The sequence below is a fragment of the Pinus tabuliformis genome, chromosome 2_2 (assembly GCF_031772625.1).
Source record: "Pinus tabuliformis cultivar Carrire ecotype Pingquan chromosome 2_2, CPIR1, whole genome shotgun sequence".
In the NCBI taxonomy this organism is placed as follows: domain Eukaryota; kingdom Viridiplantae; phylum Streptophyta; class Pinopsida; order Pinales; family Pinaceae; genus Pinus; species Pinus tabuliformis.
Window position 1 is genome coordinate 976134395 of NC_142300.1, and position 9481 is coordinate 976143875.

The window sequence follows — 9481 nt, forward strand, 5'->3', positions numbered from 1 at the left end:
TCATTGCTTTGTAATATATAATTTTCAAACATCAATACATTAGCTGCCATTCCATCCATTAGGTCATACATAAATTGATCATTCAATTACAAGTGAAAGCATGATGAAATCCATAAATGGCTGTTGTCATAAAACACATACATAACCAACATAATAGCAACACAAATACTCATAAAAGTACAACCATATAGACCACATATAATCCATCAAAATTATCATAGAAATACAAGGATAAATAACCTTCCATTAATGATGAAAAATCAAAACTGGAGATAGGACTTCCACATTCGACCTGACTATAGAATCACTGAGCCAAATCTCTCTTTAACCATTCACCCTCATGTCATATTCCAAGCATGAATGTGGGATCTCATACAACACATCAATCGAAACTCATCTAGGGCATCCAGAGTCCAGCCACCTCAACCCATCAAACAATGATTCCACCTTGCGGTTGGACATCAAAAAACCATCATCATATTTCTCTCCATCCAAGCCTTTCAGGACTTCTAGAGCATTTGTTCCAACCAAGGCTTCCAGGACTAGTAACTCAACTCAAAGTTGTCATCAAGCTTCTAGACAATTTCTCCAACCAAGGCTTCTACGAATAGTAACTCAACCCACCAAGGGTTTCCAGACTGTTTTTCCAACCAATGCTTCTAGGATTAGTAACTCAACCCAAGCTGTTACAGGGCTTTGAGAGCATTTGTCCAACCAGGGCTTCCAGGAAATAAGAATTTATTGTCATTGGTCACGATTTTATAAGAAGGACATCAAGTCATTGTGGAAAGTAGTTTAGTAAAAATAAACACCATTAAATAAAACTTGAAGACAGTGATGGTCGAGTATGAAAATGGGCAGCTTCTAAGGATTAAAGGGATAATCATTTTGTGGAGGTCAGACTTTGCAGGCGAAATAAGTGTAAATATTTCACCTATAAGGTTGTGGCACGTTAGATATGGGCATTTAAACTTTTAAAGTCTCTTTTAACTTCAAAATTATAGATTTCTTAGACAACCTCAAACTTTAAAGAAATAAAATGCAAGATGTGGAGCTTGCATCTATGACAAACAAACTTGAGATAATTTTCCAACAAGTTCATGGCATGCAAACACATGTTTTCAATTGGTTTACAGTGACACTTTTGGACCTCTAGAAGCTTCTCTAGGAGTTTTTAAATGCAATATATTACAACAATATCTTGTTACTCTCCTAAATGTAAGCACCATTCTGATGGTGTTGAACTCAAAAAGGTTGAAAAGTACATTAGATGGATGTCAGAAGTTCCCTCCTCAATAGAGACTTTCAAGAAGAAGTTATATGACTCAACCTCTTCTTTTTGAGCTCAAAGGACAAGAACACAAATATTTTAAATTAATTAAGTCTTTATATGGGTTGGAACAAGCTCCAAAATCTTGGTATTCAAAAATGGATGAGAATATTTCCAAGGTAGTATTTATGAGAATTAAATCAAATGATATCTTATATTTTCACCAACATGGTAAAAAACGGTTGATTTTATTTATGCATGTGGATGAATTGATCATTATTGGAAGCAACAATGATCATATTGTGCATGTAAAGAAGGAATTACAAATTGGATTGAAGATGATTGATCTAGGACAACTTCACTACTTTCTTGGAGTTGAAATATTCCAAAATCCAAACAATATTTTCATTAGTTAAAGAAAATACGCATTTGAACTAGTTAATTTTTGGAATATAAGATTGCAAGTTTTTTCTCAACCTAATGGAGAAAAAGATAAAACATTCATAATTTAAAGGGGGCAATGGGTGAAAAACACTAATTATCGATAGTTTATTGGTATATTGTGATGAGATCCATGAATAGGTACATTTTGAAGATTAATGTGCCATCCTCTAGCCTTAAAACTAGCCTTCTCTTTAATTAATTCACATTTTTCGTTATATTATGCTTACTAAGGGGAGTAAAGGGTGTTTTTCATAGTCTTTTGCCTAATGTGGTTTAATTGTAGGAAAATGAGGCATTTTTGAGGCTATTATTATGTAGTGACTCAATGGAGACAACTAGGAGAGAATCTAGGGGGTTTTTTCACCTCCTTAAGTCCCTAAACTCATCTTGGGGTAACCATATCCTCTCTCACCAGTTTGAGTTCATTGGTAGCCGAGTGACTCCTAGTCCAAGTGAAGATCATGGAGGGAAAGATCCACCATCTTCGAGATCAAGGAGGGAACCATTCCTATTTTCAAGGGAGTTGCTTCAGGTTCCCTTTTATATAAATAAACTATAGGAAGATCTCATTAGGATTCAATGCTTCTGTTTAGCTAGGTGTAACCATTGAGCTCCATGAATTGACATTGTTATTTTCAAATTTTATGTGATGTATTAGACCTCCACATTTTGATAATGAGAAGTTGGATTTTAAGATGCATCTAAGTTAGTTTTAGAGGGCTAAGAGCCTTAGTTTTGGGCCAAACCCAGAGTATTTTGTACCTCTTCTTGTACTTTTGTTTCTTCTTAATTCTAATAAATTCATATTTTCTTGCATTTCAATAGAAGCTAACCTATAAAATCTTGTGGTTGCATCCTCTACTTCACCTCTCTTGTGGGAGAATGAGTGGAAGGATTCACAACCACAACCGAAAAATATTGTGTTTATGATTGTTTGGAAATATATTAGTATTAGTTGTCCTATTTTACATTTTCTTTTTGTAGTTTAGAAGTTAGTTTAGTGATTAGATCAATTGTTTGTATGAATTAGATGTCATTTAAATTCAACTCATATTTTCCATCATAAGTTATTTCATTTTGTAAATGATAAATGGATGCATGCATGTGATTGAGGGTTGATTGATTTGCAAGGAAGGGCAACTTCATCACTTCCATCCTTAGCTCTTTCACCAACTCCTTACCCATCCAAGCTTTGTCCTAAAAACCATGTTTTATAAGCTATTCTATCTAGGTCGCTAAGAGCACTCATCCTAGTGCAAGACAGGCCTCCGAGAGGTCATGAGTTTTGATATGGGCTCCAACCAACCTCCTTTCATTTTCTTAAACTATTATTCACCTATCTGTACCCTCAAGCCAGCGTTTTCACCTTGAAAAACTACTTGGATGCCCTCCTGTAGAATTACAAGCCTGTGTGTAGCATTACAGGCCTCTTTTAGCAATCACTTGTAGAAAACTTGTAACAACATTTTTCTTCATCTGTTTTGACCCACACTATAACTTTGACTTAGCATAGATGCATAATGACCCTTAGCCATGATAATATGACCAGGAAAATATCCTAGGCCACTCCAAAGCTTCCTTGTCTTCACTGCAAAAATAGAGTAGAGTTAGTTTCTTTATCATGTAAGTAGGTTATTAATTTATGAGAAAATATGAACTCGGTAGATGCTACCTATGATTTTGATTGGTAGTTTGATGAATTATGCAAGATAGATTAGTTTCTTTTCTACAAGTAGAATGAGGTAATTTGATGAATTCTGCAAGATAACATAGCTTCATTTCTGCAAGTAGGTTAGCCTCTATCTTTTCATGAATTGAGTAGTTATGGTTTTACAAGTTGATTCAATGGAATTTATATTTTCATAACTTAGAAGAAATTTCTAATTTGTCCTTTTATCGATCTTTTATTCTAATTCAGTAGAAAGGAAGAGTCTTTGAGCACATTTTGATCTAATGTCATAATTGAGGGTGGGATGAGTGGAATCATATATGTTCTACATATAGCATTGTTACCTCGAAGTTTGTATGAACACAGAATTCATAATTTTAGTTGAGGATCCATTGGGAGGTGAAACATTCTTGGTGCAATACCAGGGCTCACCACGTTTTAGCGTCATTATCGGGGAGGGGTCTAGGTTGATGTTGTTTCTGTTTAAGCATTGTTTTCTATTTTCCATACAATTTTTGAAGAAGTAACATAAAAGAGAAAGGGAAAAAAAATTGTTTCATGCCTTGTAGGAGTAGAGATGTTCAAGGAATATTCTTACCAAAAACCCCCACACCCTCAAGTAGTCATCCTTCACTCTTATTCGATGACTGTGAACTTCCCTCTCTGACTACAGGGGAGTTAAAAGACCCCCTAGGTGAACAATTTTTTTTTTTTGAAGAACCTATTGGGGAAGAAGAAGAACCCACTTCACCTACCCAAACAATGGCCAAAAATAGGGACAATGAGTTTTTCCCTATTAGAGAAACCAATGGAGAGGCTAGAATGAAGAATATAAGCCATACTACCCTTCCACACTTCCATGGATTAACCTGTGTGGATATTGATACCTTCATGTTCCCCTCTAACCTTAAGGATGTGTCCTTGCACTTTTTTATGGGTCTTCCTAGGGGTAGCATCGCTATTTGGGACCAAATCCAAAACGTATTCAATAAAAAGTACAACGACTACTATAGGTCCAAAGAAACCAAGGAATAAATTCCTAGGATGAGTCTTGGACTTGATGAATCCCTATAAGACTATGAGGAGAGATTCCAACTCAGTTATAGGAGGGCCAACTTCGCCATTGATCCTAAATCACTCAAACTAATTCTTCCCCAAGGGATCGGGGAATACATGGTGGAGACCCTCAACATGCTGTATGGGGGAGATATCCATCAATTATCATATGGTGACATTAAAATTGTGTTCAAGAATTACTCTAGGGCTGCTAGAAAGAAGGGTAGGGCTAGTGAAATCTTAGTTAGTTCCTCTCCCTCCACATATTCCATTAAGAATGAGATAGGAAACATGTTGGAGGATTTCAAGAGTAAAATGTTGCTTACCTTTGAACTACAAATGGATACCATGGAAATCAAAATAAAATAGGAGGAAGAAGAAAGGCCACTAGCTATTTTCTACCCAAGATGCACCAAAAGACACCCTAGGAAGTAGTCCTTCTTAGATGTCAAAGAGGAATACTTAGTATGTGAAGAAAATCATGCAACAAACAAGTGCCCTTGTTTTCCAAGAATAAAAGTTGTATATCAAGGAGCAGAAGGGGGGTCATAGAAACTTTGTTTCATCAATCAAAGAAGACCTCAAGGATCTAGGCCATATCAGCAAGGCATGCAAGGTGCACACTACTCTTATTATAATCCAAATCAAAATACACCCTTGCAACTTTTGTACTCTTCCACTCACCCATCATGGTCAACACCCCCTTCTTGGCCTTATGTTCCTCCATATCACCCCAACCTCTCAACCATCGTAGATTTATTCTTCAACAAAAATTTCTTGTTGAAAATTCTTTGTAAATATTATAAACAACATATTGTAGAATGTATGAAAGGCTTCTCTTCTATGCAATTCTACAATTATGGAAAGCACTATTGTAATAGGGATTTGGAGTTGTAGGTGAGAGGAGATAAAATCTCAGATCCGAGGGTTATTAAGGGTTTTTATTTTGCATTTTGAATTATGTATGGAGAATAGAGCTAGCACTATTGCAGTTCTTGTTTTAACAACAGAAGTTCAAGAATTGTAAAAGACTATTGGAGATGAGAGCATGGAAACTGATTCAATAATTTGGTATTTATAATACTATTTCTTTAAATACTAGTTTCATTTAATGGTGGTAGGAATGTGTCATTTTATTAATATTTGTGCACTATTCTCGATATGAATAATGTGTCTCAATTATATGTTATTATTTATCTCTGCTCTTATGGGTTGAATTCTGATTTCTAAGTTATTATTTATTCAAAAATCTGTCTGTTAATACTTATTTAAAAAATAGTGATATGTTTTGACCTATTTCCTCATATTATTGTTTAATTATTCAAATCACTGATTTAACAATCAAAATATTTTTGTGAACTACTTCCTAAATTTTGTTGGTTGATTATTTCAGTCAAGAGGTCTCTTAATAGAATGTTACTTGGTATTCATAACATCAGTTAATTGAACTACTTCATTAGCTTGATATTCATCATAATCCAAACATATTTAAATCCCAATCATTTAAATATCTTTTTCTCGGTTGGGTTAGATCTATATCTGCCTAATTGAGATAGGATTAGGATTTAGTTCCTTTTTCTTGCATTTTAAAATAATTTTTCATATAGATTTAATTTTACATTCCTAAAAGTCCTCTTCCCAAAGAGGCAAACTTTAGTTGTGGCTTCGCTGAGCCCCAGATCAGCTTAAGGATCACTTTATTGCCTAATCAACAAGAGGGATGATCTGATGTCTCTTCTCCATGAAAGTCATATTTTAAGCCATTTGGAGATTGAGAGAAGGTAACTTGACCTAGTTAAACCAATCGCAACCACCATTCCAAATAGAAAAGGAGCTACTTTAAGGTCTGGACTGGGTGGTCATCCCCAATGTTGTTGCAGTGAATTTCGAGGCTTCAACATAGTCATATACCATATTTTAGATAGTTAGTGTATATCACCTCTTGTGTTAGTTCCCAAGAAGAATGAGAAGTGGAGGTTCTATTTGGATTACAAGGAGCCCAAATAGGCCACAAAGAAGGACAATTTTCCCTTTCCCTTCATTGACCAAGTATTAGATGGCCTTGCAGGGAAGAAATTCTTCTCCTCCTATATGGATTTAGTGGATACAATGAAATCTAGATTAGCCTTGAATACCAAGAAAATACCACATTCGCATGTCCTTGGGGTACTTTTGCTTATATGGTCCTTCCATTTATTTTGTGAAATGCCCATGCTACTTACCAGAGGGAAGTTTTGAGTATTTGTGTTGAATTGGTTCATGATTCTGTGCAAATCTACATGGATGATTTCACTCCTTATGGATGTGAATTCCATGAAGCTTTGTCCAATATGTGCAAGGTTTTGAAAAAATGCATTGAAATGAATCTCTCTCTAAGACTTGAGAAATATGAGTTCTTGATGAATGAGGGGATTTTCCTTGGCCATTCCATATCCAAGGAAGGGATATAGGTGAACCGAAACAAAATTTGTATCATCAAAAGGGTCACTACCCCTAAGAAGCAAAGGGATGGCATCAACATCTTGGGACTAGCAAGGTATTATAGGAGATTAATCTAAGACTTTAGTAAAGTCACTTCACCTTTGTTTGGTTTACTACCCAAGATGCAGATTTCTATTGGACCAGTAGTTGTATAGAGGCCCTTGCAATGTTTAAAGAAAAGTTGACTACTGCACCCATCCTAAGAGGTCCCAACAAGACATTGTCCTTCCATATCCATACTAATGCATCAGAAAAAGTTTTTGGGGGAGCCTTCAGAAAAGTATAGGATAAGTTACCTTATGCCATTTACTTCATTAGTAAGAATTTGTCTAAAGCCGAGACTAATTACACTATCACTGGAAAATAACTCTTAGATGTAGTGCATTATTTAAACAAATTTAGGCACTATATCACTGGGTACCAAAATATAGTTCATACTGATCATGTAGGCATTAAATATTTGATGAACAAATGTGATGTTAATGTTAGGATAACTAGGTAGTTGTTATTACTACAACAGCTTGATTTCACTATCACTGAAAAACAAGGAAAATAAAGTGTGGTTGCGTATTTTTTGTCTAGGTTAACCTCGCCTATAGGTAGTGAAGACATGGTGGATGATCAACTGCCATATGAGCACCTATTTCATATCTAGGTGCTTTCTCCCTAGTATTATGACATAGAAAACTACTTGGTCTCTAGGTGGTTCCCTCCTAATTTATCACCCAGGGTGAAAAACAAAATTGTAAGGAAAATTCCCCTTTCACTTAGATTGGGGGCAATATTTTGAGAATGGGACCAGATCAAATCTTGATGAGATGTGTAAGAGAGGAGGATGTCTTTTACATCTTCTGAACATGTCATGACAGTCCCTATGGAGCTCATTTGCTATAAAAAGGATAACCTTTAAAGTTTTTCAAGTTCGTTACTATTGGCCCAACTTACATCAAGAGAAAAGGATATATACCAATAGATGTGACTGGTGCCAAATAATTGGAAATCCCACACCAATGGATCAAATTTCCATACAACATCAAGTGGTCTTAGAGCCATTTTCCAAGTGGGGCAAGGATTTCACTGGGCCAATTGATCCACCATCAGGTTAAAAAAATTACATCATTGTGTGTATTGGTTAATTGACAAAGTGTGCTAAGACAAAGGCAGTCAAAGCAACAACTAATGATTATAATGATGGATAGTGGCCATCACCATTTCATATGAACAACATTGATTTCTTGTTGTGGACCTTTCATGGCCATCACTATTGATTCATATCTATATATATATATATGATGACTTTCATTGACTGTCACCATTTCATATTTTAGTGAGGTTAAAAAAATGTCAGCATAAGCTCATTGGTTATAGTCAAAAGAATCCCTATCACCAAAAACTAATCATCATCATTCTGTATGAATATTAGGGCATGATGGAATCAAACCACCAAAGCTGGCATCGACAAAATTATAAGTGTTGTGGTGATATTCAAGGTCCGTCAAGAATAATTTTTATAGTGATGTATAGTGACCATCACCATTTCATATGAACGATAGTGATTTATTGTAATGGACCTTTCATGGTCATCACTATTGATGCATATATATATATATATATATATATATATATATATATATATATATATATATATATATATGGCGACATTTGTTGACCGTCACCATTTCATATTTTGCTGACGGTAAAAAAATATCACCATAAGCTCATTGGTAATAGTCAAAAGAGTCTCTATCACTGAAAACTAATCATCACCATTCCATATGAATACCAGGGCATGATGGAATCAAACCACAAACCTCCTACTTGTAAAGAATGTGCTCTTGCATTGAGCTAGCACCCTTTAAAATATTAGACCTTAAAACTTTAAAAATTGTAAATTCTATAGCTTTCAATATATCATAAAAAATTGTAATGTCTTGGAAAAACTTTTACTAGAGAACCAAAATATCATAAAAGTTGCAGGTCCCTGCCTAATGGTGATGGAAGTTATAAAAAGTGGGAGGAGGGAAAAATAGTTACGTATAAGATACTCAATATGTCTAGTTGAATACTCAATTAGAAGTAAAACTTTCAAGACATTTATAGCCTATATATGACCTGTAATTATCAAAACTAAAATATGTAATTACACGAAAGATTGTTTTTTCACCTTGTGAATCATGTAAATCTGTTGTGACAACATAAAAATATGCATCTAAAAGACTTATTTGCATGTCAAAAAGGAAAAAAAAAGTGAATATATATGATCCAATTGTTAATAATGAGCTACATGAATGTGACTAGCAATGGGGTCTAGAAAAATAATTGGGAGTTATTTTCGTTATTGATTACATAGAATTTGTGAATTTAGAATATTTTTATTTAGGTGAAACTTTGAAAGACAATAGTTCCACGAAGAGAAGAAACAAGGTACATTCTACAATAGGGTGCCTAGGGTACTCCGTTCACACCTAGGCTACATCTAAAAATATACTGAATATAGAAAATAAATTGGGTTTATTTGATATAGAATGATAAGAGTCATGTAAGTCGGATGGGTGTGATGG